The following is a 17,871-nucleotide window of genomic DNA, read 5'->3' as shown; positions in this document are numbered from 1 at the left end:
CCTTGGCATGGGCTTATCCCCTTTGGGAGACAAACAAACCTGTAGTACATAATTACCCTAAGTATCGATTTTCGTACCCTGGCTGATGAGGTTGGCTGGAATAAGGAGGCTCTCGTAGCTGCTTTCTCTAATGGGCTCTCAGATACGGTTAAGGATGAGATTGCGGCCCGGGACCTTCCCAGTGATTTGGAGGAATTGGTCTCTTTTTGCATCCTTATTGACTCCCGAATCCGTGAGAGAACATCCTTCCGGGAGTGCCTGCGGAGGCCTCCTATCCGGATAGCCCCAAGCTTTTCGTCCCCACCCATGCCTCTCCTCCCACGCCTCCTGGTCTTGACTCCTTGGGCGATGGGGAGCCCATGCAGCTTGTGTTTACCCGTCTTTCGGTTGAGGAGAGGGCCTTTAGGAGGAGTCTAGGTGGGCCTTGCTTGGGGTAAGAGTTCCGCCATTACAAAGGCACTCACTGACTCTGGGGCTGCGGGTCTCATTATTGACAGCACCTTTGCCCAGAGGCACTCCATCCCGTTGCAGCTTCGTTCTGCTCCACTTGCCATTGAGGTGATCGATGGCAGACCCCTACAGCCCCTGCAGGTCACCCACTAAACCGCTCCTTTGTCTATGGCTATAGGGGCTCTCCATTATGAAATTATACAACTCCAAGTGATCCACTCTCCTCATTATCCTGTGGTCCTAGGATATCCGTGGTTGCACAAAAACAATTCCGTGTTTGATTGGGTAAGGGCCGAGGTCACAGCATGGTCGCCCCATTTGTTCCAAGACATGTCTATGGAGAGTGGTGAAGGTGCTAACCACTTCTTCAGTCTCCACTTATTACCAAGCTTTAAAGGGTCCAAGGTTTGTAATAAGGTTGACCTGCGAGGGGTGTATAATTTAGTAAGGATAAAGGAGGGCCATGAATGGAAAACTGCGTTTAACACCAGGAGTGGCCATTATGAATACCTTGTTATGCCCTTCGGTCTCTGCAATGCCCCCGGGGTTTTCCAGGAATTCATAAATATGTCCTCCGGGACATGCTCCAACAATTCGTCGTGGTATACCTAGATGACATTCTAATCCATTCCGCCTCCATAGAAAGCCACCACGTTGATGTAGCCCGAGTCTTGCATAGGTTACAAGAGAGTAATCTCTTTTGCAAGTTCGAGAAGTGTGAGTTCCACCGCAAACAAGTCACCTTCTTCTGGTACGTAATTTCAGAGGTCAGTTTCGCTATGGACCCTGACAAAATCACGGCTGTTCTTGAGTGGCCATGACCTCGGGTTCGCCAACTACTACAGGAAATTCATTCTTAATTTTTGCTCAATTGTAAAACCTCTTATGGACAAGACCAAGAAAGACAGTAACGCCTCTCTCTGGTCCCCATTGAAGGCCGCTTTTGCCGCAGCTCCTTTTTTGGAATACCGAAACCCGAACTCCCGTTCATACTTGATACATCTGAGACAGGAGTAGGCGCCATTCTGTCTCAACGTCCCACTCCTGAGAGCCAGTTGCATCCATGTGGGTGTCACTTTCGGCTGGTCAGGAAGTGGATCCCCACTGCAGTACTTTGGAAAGGCGCCCCAAGCGGTGATGAGGAGCTCCGCAAGAGACTCCCAGTAACGGGTAGCAGAACTCGGTAACTATAGAGGTCCCAAATATTTCAGGAACAAGCTGGTAAATACGGGGATCAGGCAAAAGAATAGTCAGGGTCACGAGCAAAGGTCTGGGCAGGCGGCAAACAACGGATAGTCAGGAACAAACAGAATTCAGAGAACCAATAAATACAAAGTTAGTTAAAGCGCTAGTGTAGGCAATAAGGCACTATCACAGGCAAGGTGTCAGGCTACAGGTCCAACACCTACCTTTCTGAGGCATCCTCCGGCTACCCACCGCACGGGACCATCCCATCCGCCGTGTCCTCCACCCGCGGCGATCCGTTGCAGGCCGCATCCCTGGCCTGGAGTTAAATGAACTCCCAGAGGACCACGTGCACGCGGCGCTATTGGTAAAATGCAGGGAGGGGGAGTGAGGGAAAGATCATCCCCAATGCCCATACGCCCATACAGTAGGGGGGGGCTTAAGGGAGTAGGGGGGGGAGTAGGTCCTGTATGTCCTATAAAAGCCCCAAACACCATGCCATTAGTGCTTGCTTGTTGCATGCTGTGTGGTTTACCTTGTGTACGCCTACCAGTCGTTCCCTTAAAGCTACAGTCCCTTTTGAATCCCTATTTGCCATTTGACCTCCTGGCTTCTGACCTTGGCTTGTTCCTGGACTTCGTGAAACTCTATTTGACCCGAAAAAAACACACAACACAGTGCAGCTCACGATCAAGATAACGAGGTTAACTGAAACACCACTTATACCTCAAGTGGAATCAACACATGGAAAAATACTAAAACAATTGTATCAGTCCTCAGTACACCACAATGGCATTGGGAATGACAGTTTAGGGAAATAAGAAAATTCTAGAAATGTATGTGACAGTATAAAAACCACTTAAAAAAAAATTACAACTGTCAGTCTAAAAAACCACAGGGCCCTTGTGGCTGCTTTATTACCACAAAAATAATAGACAGAAAAAAATATCATAAAACATATAATAATATAACACTATTGATCAATATTGGTACACGGTTCAGGCTTAATGAATATAAAGTCCCATATAAGGAAAGCCTGTAAAGCCAATAAAAAAAGGAATATATCGTATGGAAAAAATAAATCTTTGATAGAATAATGTTTTGTATCCAGTTATAGGTGCCTGTAAAAAATTGTATCCAACTAAAAAAGAATTTGTAGCAATTGTCCTGCAACATAAATTTGTATCAACAGATTCAGCTTTTTTAATAGGATATATTCCTTTTTTATTGGCTTTACAGGCTTTCCTTATATGGGACTATATATTCATTAAGATCAAAATACCGGGGCGCAAAGACATGTGGGAGAATAAAAATAGTAATATAGTGTAATAAAATCTCAGATATTTTAAGAGATATAAAATGAAGTAATTGCACTCACAAACGTGCTCAAGGTTAGGCGCTCATCAAAGTGATGGAGTCTGTATATCCTTAGGAATACTGTGATAAGGAACAGAAACCAAAAAATAGTGCAAATAAACGTTGATATATTTATTATAAAATAAAGGTAAAAAACTCACAAGCGTATATGCATAACCAAATTGTCATGCATAAAAGCAATGGAAGGGTGTCCTTTTCAATAGAATCCGAAAGGTCGATGATATGTATAAAAGTTTCTTAAAAGTCTCTCAACGCGTTTCGCCGACTATGGCGTCGGCTTCCTCAGGAGAATTTTGCAAAGTCAATGTATGTTTCGTCCGTGGATTCCCGGTTTTTAAAAGTCCCGCTTTGCCGTCTTCTTCTATATATTCATTAAGCCTGAACCGTGTACCAATATTGATCAGTAGTGTTATATTATTATATGTTTCATTTTATTATATTTTTTGTATTTTTTTCTGTCTATTATTTTTGTGGTAATAAAGCACCCGACCTTGGCTTGTTCCTGGACTTCGTGAAACTCTATTTGACCTGACCTTGGCTAAGTACCTGGACTACCAACTGAGATCCTCCTACCCAGAAGAAGTGACATGAATATTCATGAGGTGATGGACCTGACAGATTCTCCCGCGAACAGATCGAGCAGGTGGCTGAACCCACGGGCTGCGTCTCGGCTCCCCTGCTCGTGGCAGCATCGGAGCCTTGAGAGAGGTAACAGTACCTCCCTTTCTACGAGAGCCATCCAGGCGATCAGGAGCTGGTTTCTGTGGAAATTTCTTATGGTAAGAACAAATCTTGGCTGGAGCATGGACATCGGAAGCAAGAACCCAAGAACTCTCCTCAGGACCTTATCTCTTCCATCTAATAAAATATTGCAGTCTCCCTTGTTTCTTTCTAAGATGGTCTTTACTTCATATTCTTCTTTGCCTTGGATTATTACAGGTTCAGGGGTGCGAACCGTGGAGTAGTACTGGTTAAGAATTACTGGTTTTAATAAAGAAACATGAAATGCATTATTGATGCGTAATGTTTTTGGGAGAACCAGAGAATAGGTGACTTAGTTAATCTTTGTTTTAATTTTATATGGGTCGATATATTTAGGCCCTAAAGTTCTGGCTGCTTGTTGGAGGTGAAGATATTTTGTTGAAAGCCACACAAAGTCTCCGGGGTTGAGCGAGGGCCCTTTAGTTCGATACTTATCTGCCAATTTTTTTTGCAACCTTTTGTTCCGCAATAATTGCCCAATGATCTCGTAGTACCTGAAATTGGGCTTCAGCTGCTGGAACCCCCGTAGTACTGGTTTCCTGAGCTTCGTAACCATGAACCGCCTTGAATGGAGAATTCTGTAAAGATTTGTGATATGAGCTGTTGTAGGACAGCTAGATGCAAAAGTGTCGACCAATCAGACTGCTCCTCAGAAACGTACATTCTAAGGTTTTGTTTAAGTACTTGATTTGTTTTCAGGTTGTCCATTGGAGTGCGGATGGTGGGAGGAATAAAATGTAACTCAATACCCATAAGTTTACACATTGCTCTCCAGAATCTTGAGGTGAATTGTGAACCTCTACCAGAAATTATTATTTGAGGAACTCCATGTAGCTGTATGATCTCTTTCATGAAGGTCTCAGCTAAAGTACTGGAAGACGGAAGTTTGGAAAGAGCAATAAAAGGTGCTAGTTTACTGAACAAATCGACCACTACTAAAATAGTCGTGTGGCCTCTGGAAGGAGGTAGGTCCTTGACAAAATCCATGGCTATGTGCTGCCATGGCCGCTCTGGAACAGGTAACGGACATACCGTATTTGCTCGATTATAAGACGACCCCCCAAATCTGAAAATTAATTTAGGAAAAAAAGAAAAAGCCTGAATATAAGATGACCCTATAGGAAAAAAGTTTTACAAGTAAATGTTAATTCATCTAAACTATTTTTTTTAATAAAAGCTATGATTGAGAAAAATATTTTGGTTTTCTTTCCTTCTATTTTCCAACCTGCCCCCCAGTTATGCACATCTGCCCCAGAAATGCCTTATACCCCTATATGCCACTGTGCCCCATGATATGCCTTTTAACCCTCTAAATGCCACTGTGCCCCATGATATGCCTTTTAACCCTATATGCCACTGTGCCCCATGATATGCCTTTTGACCCCCATGTGCCACTCTGCCTCCAGAAATGCCTTATACCCCTCTGGCATTTAGAGGGTTAAAAGGCATATTATGGGGAAGAGTGGCATATAGGGAGGTTTAAGGCATTCAGGAGGCAGAGTGGCGTATAGAGGGTTAAAAAGACATTTCTGGAGGCAGAGTGGCAAGGGGGTTAAAAGGCATTTCACAGAGCACTCTGCCTCCAGAAATGCCTTATGCCCCCCATTTAACACCCCCCCCAAACTTACCGGTGCTTCTGACTTCCCTGTCATGTAGCCGGGGCAGCGTGTAGATCCCACGCACTTACGCTGCAGCCGGAAGGAGGCGTGGCTAACAGCGGGGGTTGTCTGCGTCCATCGCGCACCTTCCCTGGCTGTCAGAGATCAGAGTTCCCCACATCTACACGCTGCCCCAGCTACACACCGGGGAATCAGAAGTACCGGTAAGTGGGGCGGGGGGGGGAGACAGGAGGATCCAGGTCCCCTGCAGCTGCGGGGGATCTGGATCTTAGTCGTCTCATAGTCAGACCTATTTGAGGTCTGATTATAAGACGACCCCGATTATAAGACGAGGGGGGCATTTGCTCTGAAAAAACCTCGTCTTATAATCGAGCAAATATGGTAATAAACCTGCCGATCTGGTATGTGGAATCTTATTGTGACCACATATAGTACATGCTTGCACAAATTCTGAAATGTCACAAATCATGGTAGGCCACCAGAAACGTCTCTGAAGAAGAAATTTTACATTTCGAGTTCCCCGGTGACCCGCTACCGGTGAGGCATAACCCCAGGATACAACAGCTTTTAGAAAACGTGGTTGAACATAGAGTCTCCCAGGAGGGGTATATGCCCTTTCGGTCGAGGTGTCTGAGATTTAGAGATGTGCCACATGAGAGTACTGTGTATGGTAGCAATTATTTTTGTAGGAGGTATGATCGGTTCGACAGAAGTTTCCATATTAGGCACCTCATATTTTCTGGACAGCACATCTGCTTTAGTATTCTTGAAACTTGAAAGGAAGGAGATGGTGAAATTAAAACGAGTAAAGAACAGTGTCCATCGGGCCTATCGAGGGTTTTGTCTTTTGGCTTTTTCAATAGACCAGATTTTTGTGATCTGTAAGAATCGTAATGGGAATTTCAGTCCCCTCAAGCAGATGTCGCTATTCTTCTAAAGCTAATTTAATAGCCAGTAATTCCCGGTTTCCTATATCATAATTTTGTTCGGCTCAATAGAAATTTGATCTTGCTGAGACAGAATAGCACCAGCTCCAGTCTCTGACGCGTCAACCTCCAGGATAAATGGTAAATCTGGGTTTGGATGTTGTAAAATAGGTGCTGTTGTAAAGGCCAATTTGAATCTTTTGAAGGCACTTCAGGGGTCCAAGATTTTGGATTAGCCCCTTTTCGAGTGAGTGCAATTATCGGAGCGATGATCTGGGAGAAGTTCCGAATGAAGCAACGAAGCTCTGGAACACGGCCAGGGCATTACAAAGACCAAAAGGCATCACAAGATAATCATAATGCCCGTATCTCGTAATGAAAGCGGTCATCCATTCGCCACCCTCTTGGAATCAATTTGCAGTCTGTTTGAACTTCTCTTGACCTGCCTAGGGGAATAGGAATGGAGCGGAGTCAAGTGGGATGACGCGCATTCACGTGACTCCGCTGGGTTCCTGCGTCCCCTCAACGGAGCAAGAGACACTGATGAGCAACACAGAGGGAAGCGGCAGGGCCCCTGCGGATGATTATTTTCGGTGGTTTTTTTGTTTGTTTCTGCATTTTGCCAAACTAACCCTGTATTAATATGTATTATAAAGCTGGAAGGCCAGATTTTCTCTCAGTGAAAAGTGAGTGCAGCCCACGCACACATACATTTCTGATGAAGTGGCCCACTGCAGAGAAAACTTGGACACCCCTGGTCTAGACAATACTCGAAGAGTATCCTCCTAGTCCGATTATTACCTCGGACCAAGTACTGGCTACCATACGTACCAGCATAACTTCTCCCCTCGGGGACAGAATAGGGCTGCTCAAGTGGATGCACCTGCTGAAACCCCCTCTGGGTGATGTTTCCTACCTGTGAACCTTCATACCAAGTTACTTTCCTATCATAATAATAATCATCAGAGCAACTGGTCAGATTTGCTACCCTGGGCATTTGCTCATAATAGTGCAGTTTCGGCCTCCACCGGGTTCTCCCCTTTCATGGTGAATTACGAGTATCAGTCCTCCATGATTCACGATAATTTCACTTCCCAGGGGATTCCGGCACTGGAGGATGATCTCCGGCAGATCCGTTCCACATGGGTGCAGGTGGTGCAGGGAGGCACTACAACAGTGTCAGGATCTCCAGGCCAATCGTTAATGCCTACCCGCACCATCCAACGGGTGAACCCTGTGGCCTAAGCCCTGGACCTTCCTTCCAATATGCGCATCCACAATGTGTTCCATGTGTCGCTGTTGAAACCTCTAGTCTGTAATCTTTTCACTACAGTCGCTCCTCGCCCCCCTTCGGTGTCAGTTGACAACCATGAGGAGTTCGAGCTCCGCTCCATAGTCAACTCTCGTTGGTTCTGTGGGAAGCTGCAATATTTGGTCCATTGGAAGAGGTACGGTCCCGAGGAGAGAACTTGGGCTCCAGCCCCAGATGTCCATGCTCCCGCTCTCCTTCGTTCCTTTCACTGACGTTTTCCCCTCAAACCTGGCCCTGCCCCACAGGGGGTCGTTGAGGAGGGTCTGGCTGCTTTCCTGCTCACAGCCAGGGCTACACTGCTAAGCTAATTACAGCATGTCTGGGTTGCCATGGCTACACTCATGTGACTCAGCCCACAGCCAGCCCCTTCTGGCTACTTAAGCAGCTAAATTCACTTCCTCCTGGCCCTTGTGTTGTTTCCAGCTACAAGTGCAATCTCTGTGTTCCTGAGTTCCTGTGCATGACCTGGCTTTCTCTGACGTCCCTCCTGGCTCCTGATTCCTGGCTTGTTCCTGACTTCGATGATCTCCGTATTCCTGATCCTGGCTTGTTTGAGTACCCGTCTTGGTTCCTGACCCCGGCTTGTCTTTTGGTATACGCTCTTGGATCACGAGTTGGCTTTGTTTGCTATTGTTATTACAATAAAGGTTTTGTGTCCGTCTGGTTCCTCCCTAACACTTGGTTACTATGGTTCCAGCTGCATTGATATCATTGACAAGATCCTCCCGTGTAGTTCTGGGCTAATTCCTCACCGTTCTCATTGAAACTCCACGAGGTTAGATCGCACATGGAGCCCCAGACCGACTGTTTTCACTTTCTCACCAAGCTGCTTGGTGATGGTCTTGTAGCCCAATCTTGTCCCTGACATCCTTGGACAGCTCTTTGGTCTTGGCCATGGTGGAGAGTATGGAATCTGATTGGTTGATTGCTTCTGTGGACAGGTGTCTTTTATACAGGTAACAAATTGACATTAGGAGCACTGCCTTTAAGAGAGTGATCCTAATCTCAGCTTGTTACCTGTATAAAAGACACCTGGGACCCAGAAATCTTGATAGGGGATCAAATACTTATTTTATATTGATGCAAATCAATTTATAAATTATTTGAAATGCATTATTCTTGATTGTTTTGTTGTTATTCTGTCTCTCACTGTTGAAATAAACCTATATATAGACTGATATTATAGCACCCTGACACCTTCCTGGGTTCCCGCTGCCCCACGAAAATCATTGAGCAGGGCTGGCACCGCCCAGGTAAAGTAGGCGCACTGGTGTCACCCACAAAAGTTATTGAGCAGCGCTGGCTGGCTCAATTCTCTTTCCGACATACAAGATCCACCTTTACAGGGAGCTTTCATTCCGGGTCAATCCATTGTGCCGGATTGAAGTTGCCCGGGACGTGGAACATGAAGTCCCATTGCGGGACTATCCCAGGCAATCAGGGACGTGTGGTCACTGTCACGGAGCTGGCTAGTCCGACCGACTGCCTCCGCTGTCCTGTGCTCCCTTAGCCTGGGACAACACACTTTCCCCGGTTCCCCAGTCACTAGCCGAGACTCAGTGTAGGGTAAAACCAAACGAAGACTGATTTATTTTGGACACACAGGACTGGATATATCCAGCAAAACACACATTAACATAAAACAAGATATTGGGACACAAACCGCCCCCTTAATCTGCCTCTCAGAGACAACAGGGGCAGTAACGGGATTAACAATACAATAGGTGTGTGGGGGGGGGAGACTGATTTATACAACATTAAACATCAAAGAATGGTGGTCACTCCCTGGTGGCAGATCCTGGCTGTCTGCTGGAGATAATCCCCTCAGCCAGTGATGAGATGATACTGCTGGGGGTAGCCACAGAAATCTCTACAAACCCAGGGCCCATAGTCAATAGGGAGGAGGCTGGCAGTCAGGCTTCTCCAGTGGCCCCAGTGATGGAGGCTTCCGTCACAGTCACCCTATGAGTGGAGGGGTTTTATGAAGTCTTCTGCCAGGTGAGCTGACAAACTGTTAGGGGACAAGGTTGGCAATGGAAAGCTGTTGTTAAGGCAAGGTTGGCAATGGGAAGCTGTTAGGGGACCAGTTTGGTAATGGGAAGCTATTTTGGGACAAGGTTGGCAATAGGAAACTAGGGACAAATTTGGCAGTGGGAAGCTATTTGGGAAGAAAGATTGCCTCTGGAATCAAATTTTACTCTTAATATACCTGCCAAATGATCTGTTTTTTTACGGAGCAGTCCCAATTTTGTGGTAGAGCACCAGAAGGTCATGTCACTCCGGCGCTCCCTCATAGAACCCTCGTCGGAAGTGCCGGCAGCAGCGGAGGTTGTCTGCCTGCATACATCCACCGGCTGCCAGAGAGGAGAAGCAGCGCTGCGGGGGATCTGGATCTTAGTCTTGTAGTTAGACCTCTATTTGAGGTCTGATTATAAGACGGCCTTGAATATGAGATGAGGGGTATTTTTCAGAGCATTTGCTCTGAAAAAACCTTGTCTTATAATCGAGCAAATACAGTAGTATCAGGAAATATTACTTTTCCGAGAGGGTAGTGGATGCATTGAATAGCCTTCCAGCAGAAGTGGTAGATGTTAATACAGTGAAGGAATTTAAGCAAGCATGTCATAGGCATAATGCTAAGCTAGGCATAAGGGAATGCCAGGGACTAAGGATTCAGAGGTTGGGCAGACTGACTGGCCAAATGATTTTTATCTGCGGATGCTTTCAATGTTTTCAATTGTCTTGCTTTTTTGACAGAAGGTCCAACTTTTGTTGTCCAAAAAACTGTCTTAAAGGAGAACCTTATATTTGATAAACTGGTGGTAGCAGTTGAAAGTCTGAATTTAGACTCTTTTACAATGGATGACCTTTATGAAGAATATGCTTGTGTTTGTCCACACCTTCAGTTTCCATCAGTACTGAAGTGGATGAGGACCTCAGCACCAATGTTAAGTGGTCAACAATATTCATGAAAGCTGGGCCTGAAAACCTGCCTAAACTCTTGAAAGTTGTTGCATTTGTCATCAACATTCCATGCTCAAATGTAACAGCATACTTTAGGTGAAAATCAATGTTCTGTAAAACAAACCAAAAAAACTCTTGCAACGTGCAAAAAGTGACAAGAAATAAACATTTAGGCATGAGTGTTAAAAACAAAAGGTGCAAAGCTGTTTCCATGTGGTAAACGTTTCTGCTCATTGAGAATGTCTTCCTGCTCATTGATAAACAATAAAAAAGATGTCTAATATATATATATATAAATTATGACCTTTTTATGTAGCCAGTGATTGGACAAATACAAAAATTGTAGTGGCAGATAAGTTTTTGCCAATCATAACTTTTTTTTTTAATTTATAAAATATTTGTATTTGGTTTTTTAATTGGTACAATCAAAGATAACAAAACCATAAATAACAATAAATACTAGGGTTGCAACTAACGATTATTTTCATAATCGATTAGTTGGCCGATTATTTTTTCGATTAACTGATTAATTGGATAAAAAAAAACAATATGCAAATTTTTAATTTATTTAAAATTAAAACAAATTTACATTAACACTTTTTTTTCTTCATCACAATGTCATTTCTCTATCCGCCTTCTTATTTTACTGACATAATAATTAAAGCTATATTTTAAAGGTACAAGAACCCAAAACACATTATTTCTCAAATTAAGTTTTACCAAAATACCAAAGAAGTTTTACTAGTAAATATTAGTGCATGTAAACTATTTTTTCATATTTAATCAAAACTATGATTGAGAAAAATGCCTCTTTATATTTTCTTTTATTTGCCAACCTGCCCCGAGTTATGCACATCTCACCCCCCAGCTTGACGCTCTGCCCCAGAAATGCCTTATACCCTCCAATATGCCACTCTGTCCCCCGATATGCCTAATAGCCCCCAATATGCCACTGTGCCCCCCCTGATATGCCTTATAGCCCCCTATATGCCACTCTGTCCCCTGATATGCCACTATGCCCCCCTGATATGCCTTATAGCCCCATATATGCCACCGTAACCCCTGATGTGCCACTGTGCCCTGATATGCTTTATACCCCCTATATGCCACAATGCTCCCTGATATGTCTTTTACCCTTTATATGCCACTGTGCCTCCTGATATGCCACTGTGCCCCCTGATATGCCCTATACCCCCTGATATGCCACTGTGCCCCCTCATATGCCTTATACCCCCTATATGCCACTGTGCCCCCTGATATGCCTTATACCCCCGATATGCCACTGTGCCACCTGATATGCCTTATACCCTGATATGCCACTGTACCCTCTGATATGCCTTATACCCCTGATATGCCACTGTACCCCCTGATATGCCTTATACCCCTGATATGCCACTGTGCCCCCTGATATGCCTTATACCACCGATATGCCACTGGGCCCCTAATATGCCTTATACCCCTGATATGCCACTGTGCCCCCCTGATATGCCACTGTGCCCCCCTGATATGCCTTATCCCCCCCGATATAAGAAAAACTGACAGCGCTAAAAGAGGTATAAAAATATATGCTTTAATAAATATAGATAATACACAATACAATATAAATATATATATAAATATATGGACAATGCAAACAATCAAATATTACACCAATTAAAAAATAAAAAGCACAAATTAAAGAATGCACATAATTAATAGATCCCGAAAAAATTCTACCTGCCCCACCAGGGGTTAATAACACAGTTTTTCTTCTGTTGATATATTAACCCCTGGTGGGGCAGGTAGAAGTGGAAGTGAAGGGAAGTAGCGGAGGTTGCGCACATCGCGCACTAAAATCCAAATCCGCTGCAGGGGACCTGGATCCTCTCCAGCAGTCGGTGGGGGTCTGTGCGATGTGCGCAGACAGCCTCCGCTTCTCTCCTCCACTTCCATTGGGGCTCCATGATGGTGCACCGGTCCGGTAAGTCACGTGACACCGGGTTCAGTAATAGAAGCCCCAGAGGAAGTGGAGGGGAGAAGCGGAAGTGGAGGGGAAGGGAGAAGCGAAGGATGTCTGCGCGTTTTGCACACACCCCCACCCGCTGACAGAGGATAATCCAGGTCTCCTGCAGCTCTGCGGGGATCTAGATTCTAGTGTTATAATCCGATCTCTATTTGAGGTCGGTTTATAAAAGGAGGGGAGTTTTTCAGAGTATTTGCTCGATAAAAATCGATTCAACTAATCGATTATGAAAATCGTTGACAACAATTTTCATAATCGATTCATTGTTGCAGCCCTAATAAATATAAATACCTGTTATTATGCCAAGGGTCAGTTAGAAGTCGAATGTGTCCAAGTCTGTATGTTTTTGAAAGGAGTCTCAACATAGTAACAGTCTGCCAAACCTCTGTTGGGGAGGGGGGTCATGTCCTTGTGGTGTCAGATCCTGTCCCTGTTGCAGTTGTGACATATACCAAGGGTTTGTTGTAATGCAGATATCACCTGAAGCTTTGAGGCAAGAGGTACTACATGATTGCCAGGTTTTGAAAAAACTTACCATTGTTCACCGTGCAAGACCTCTTAGTGGAGAGCCATGACACTCGAAAAAAGGAAGAATCATTTTTCTTTAAAGAGAAGTTCAGAGCATCTGAGGCTTCCATCCTATGGTGTAGGATAGTCTTCAGGGCCGCAGCCGCAAGAATATGAGTAAGGGTTCTTGGGATGCCCTGTGCCCTGACTGGGTACTTCCGCCAAACTGCGCTTCCTCCTGCCAGGACACCAGCTGTTAACCCCTTCCAAGGCCAAGGCCCAGGCCCATAGTTTGTAGGAAGGAGGCTGGCCTTCAGTCTCCTCCAGGAGCCCATGGCACGAAGGCTTCTGTGACAGTTGTGTTTCAGAGTTTGTCTTGCGTAATGCCAAAAATTCTAAATAAAGATGTAAACAGAAATAAATGTTTTAGGTGTCTTATTGCAAATTGTTGCACCAATCTTCAAAAAGTCTGGATCATGGCACATTGCCACAGGTAGTGAATCAAATCGGTGTTCGAGCAAGCACTTTTGTGGCAGTTAGATGTTATGGAGGTTCACATGGTGAAGCTGTGGGATGGAGAGAATGTTTCCTTATAAAACGTTGTGGGAATTATGCACATGTTTGGTCATAGCTTTTGTCAAGTCGAAAGTGCCAATGTCAACCAATGTTTCCTACCTGTAGGAATGGAATCATGGCCTAAGGAGATGTAAAGTAACAGATTTGTAAAGCTACAGATTTGGAGATAGTAAAATTGTGAGATTGTCAGGCTCATCATCTCAGCCATTACTGGATGTTGGAGTCCAGGGTCGCAGGAGTGTAAGAACGCACACAGTGATAGACACACACTTCACAAATGAGACAAAAGCTGAATGTTTGGATATAGGTATATTAAACAAAGCAGATACATCTCACCATAAGTGGCAGAGTAGGAGGCATATCATGTATACAGACTGCTGGGGAGTACGAAGGTAGAATAGTCCAGGTAAGAATCCAAAAGGATCTGGGATGGGTAGCAAGCAAAAGAGTAAATCCAATAAGCAGTCCAGGTTTCAGGGTCCATCAGGGGCGGGCTGGGGGGCAGGGGGGCAATTGCCCCCCAGGCCACCCGAAATCTAATCTAAACAGCCTCTGGGTGCTGATGCCGCCGGCCGGTGCTACTTTAATACTTTTTTTAAAATTTAATATGGCAAGCCAGATCGGCTATTAAATGAAAAAAAGTATTAAAGTAGCGCCTGCCGACGGCATCTGCACCCAGCGGCCGTGTGCGATGGCCACCAAGTTATGGGAACAGTGTGAGGGGTGAAAGGTGAGTGCGAGGGGCGGAGCTTTCACCCCTCACACTGCTCCCATCACTATGCGGCCATCAGATTGCTGGAAAACTAATCTAAACGGCCGATGCGTGCTGATGTCGCCGGCCGGAGCTACTTTAATACTTTTTTTTTTCATTTAATAGCCGACCCGGCTTGCCATATTAAATTTCTTTTAAAAAGAGTATTAAAGTTGCTCCGGTCGGTGGCATCAGCACGCATCGGCCGTTTAGATTAGTTTTCCAGCAATCTGATGGCCTCAGCGTGAGGGGCTGGAGCACCGGATGTCGTGTCACTGACATCCTGTATACATAGAAAACAGTCGGTTGCTACCAGAGGATGGAGGTCTAGACGAAACCCCCCAAAAGTGGAAGGTTAGTAAACCAATTTATTTTTGTACAAGCTATATAATATTTTTTTTGTATTCGTTAAAAACAAAAAAATATGACAGATGTAGCTTCGACTTACAGGCCAGGCTCAGCTCAGTTGCTCAATTAAATAAAACACCAACACACAAGATGGGTTTGAAAAGGCCACAGCCGTTTTATTTAACAGTCATTGTTCTGTAAAACCTGAAATAATAAACATAGATGCGTTAACATAGACAATGATGTAACCAAAATCAACCTAGGTTGCCAAGTTATCCAGGTACCATACCACACTCCAATTTTGGGAGGGGACATACCAGGATGCCCCAACCCGGACCTGAGGTTCCGAGCACCACTCCTTGCAAGGAACCTCCCACCGGTTATGACCACCAATTCCTGCCTTAGCCTAGCCCTGCTCAGCACTCTGTCAGGGCCCACTCTAGTCCATTCTGGCCCCCGTAGGCTTCAGGTATGTGTGTGTGTATGTAATTGTGTCCATAGGGGACAAACAACATAATGCTTTTTTAAATTATTAAACAAAAAAAGAAATCTCTGTGTCTGTATGTGTTCACAAGTTCAGCTCCTCAGTGTCACTTCTGTCCCCAATCAGCCCCCCCATGTCATTGCTGTCCTCATTCATCTCCCCAGTGTCGCCTCTGTCCCCAATCAGTCCCTCCCAGTGTCACCTCTGTCCCCTTTCGACCCCCCCATGTCATTGCTGTCCCCATTCAGCTCCCCAGTGTCACCTCTGTCCCCAATCAGCCCCTCCCAGTGTCATCTCTGTCCCCAATCAGACCCTCCCAGTGTCACCTCTGTCCCCATTTCAGCCCCCCATGTCACCTCTGTCCCCAATCAGCCCACTTTAAGGTATGATCCTGGTAGGGTACTCATATTAGCCTTTACAGTTTTCCTGCTGCTGTGTACTATACTTCCCATAATCCTCAGCCAGTATCATGGGGGGCATTTAACTGGCTGAGCATCAAGGGGTCAATAGGTTTTGCTTTTTTTTTACCATCCTCTGTTTACTATGTTGAACCACATTTGAATCATATTTGTATTTTTATAATGAATATGCGTTCAGGAAAATCAGGAAAACATGGGCATGTATGGTGGGCTGATTCGTGGCACAATGGGCCACTTCACTTGACTTGCCCCCCAGGCCTTAGGCTGCCAGCCCTCCACAGCTAAGACCCCGTAGAAGCTACTCACCTGAATACCCGGCACCCGCGAGTGCTGGGCACAATGCTGCTCCTGTTGCTCCTACTTCCTCTTCGGCGCCATCTGTACTCTGTTCTAGGTGCGTGTGCCCCCACCTCAACTTAACCCTTCCAGTCCTGGAATGGCAGGGAACGCGCTCTGATGATGCTGTACACGGAGGCGGGGCGACATCTAGTGGTGGATTTATAAACCAGCACTGAGTATCACTTTGTGCCTTATTGAGCTTCCCTCTGCATTTTGCTGTTTTCTGATTGATCTTGTTGCTGACCTCGGATTCCCTTTGGACCTCGCTGACTTCTATTATCCTGACCCCAGCTATTGTTATTATGGATTTCGCTGACCTCTCCTACCCTGACCCTTGGCTTTGTATACTGGACTGTGTTTGCTTACCCTGTTTCTGGACCTCGCTGCACGTGGTGCATCTGTCCCTATTATCTCTATTTGGCTGTATATTCCTGCATACTGGTATATTCCTGTATTCTCATCCCTAAACCCTCACACCAGGTCAAAAAGGCCACAGACAGGCAAAATAGTAAATCCAAGAGACAAAACCAGAGTCGGGCATAAACTATAGCTCCAAAGAAACTTATTGAACTCACAACTCTGTTACTGGGAGGCAGGGATATAAAGCCTGTTCATTAGGTCAGGTATGAATGGCATAGGCTTCAGGTGAGGGAGGCAGGGTAATAAAGCCTATTGGTTAGATCAGGTGTGGTAATGGCATAGGCTTCAGACGAGGGAGTCATAGATATAGCATAACCAAACACAGCTGAACATAAATACACAGAACATGGATTATATACATAGCCAGACAAGGCATACATGGTACAAGACGCCACAAAGGACAGGCAACAAGGCAAGGAACACAGGGGATGGGGTGAGGAGCTGAGATCCTCAGATGTATAAGTGAAAGAGTGCAAAGGTACAGAAAATACAGACACAAATAAACAAAACAGCAACCTGTGGAGAGGAGTTCAACTCCAGGCAGACCTCTTAAAGGGGCGGCCACACCTGGCAGTTTGCAGGGCTGGGGCTGAATTCTGACAGAGATAGTATGTAAGGAAAATTGGTCCCTGATGGCAGAGAGAGGTAAGCAAGACCCTCTTAAAGCAAGTGGTTTTTGAGAAAAGGTATAGATAGGGAGAAATGTGATGATGCTGGTAGTTTAGAATGTAGGGTTTGCCAAGCCCATATTGTGTGATTCAGAGAGGGGACGGATTTGATGTTGGAGTCAATGAGGTGTGAGGGGAGGGGTAGGAGGGCAGTTAGGGTTACATCTGGTTCCAATGGGTATCAGTATATTGTGTTGAGTGTATATTCCTGGATACTGGTATATTCCTGCATTCTCATCCCTAAACCCTCACACAAGGTCAAAAAGACCACAGGCTGGCAAAAGGGTAAATCCAATAGGCAGTCCGGTTCAAAAAGGTAACAGGTAGGCAAAATAGTAAATCCAAGAGACAGAACCAGAGTCGGGCATAAACTATAGCTCCAAAGAAACTTAATGAACTCACAACTCTGTTACTCGGAGGCAGGGATATAAAGCCTGTTCATTAGGTCAGGTATGAATGGCATAGGCTTCAGGTGAGGGAGGCAGGATAATAAAGCCTATTGGTTAGGTCAGGTGTGGTAATGGCATAGGCTTCAGACGAGGGAGTCATAGATATAGCATAACCAAACACAGCTGAACATAAATACACAGAACATGGATTATATACATAGCCAGACAAGGCATACATGGTATGTAAGCCAGTCCATAGCCTGCCTGGCCAATGTGGCTATATTAGTAGCAGTAGTCCCTAATGTTCAGGAGATTCAGGCACCCCTCGGCAGGGAGTTGTTGCAGTTTGACCAAGCTGATTTTGGGGTTTACT

This window comes from Sceloporus occidentalis, unplaced genomic scaffold (assembly GCF_023333645.1).
Source record: "Sceloporus occidentalis isolate IW3139 unplaced genomic scaffold, rSceOcc1.0.p SCAF_340, whole genome shotgun sequence".
NCBI lineage: Eukaryota > Metazoa > Chordata > Lepidosauria > Squamata > Phrynosomatidae > Sceloporus > Sceloporus occidentalis.
This window is presented reverse-complemented; position numbering follows the sequence as displayed.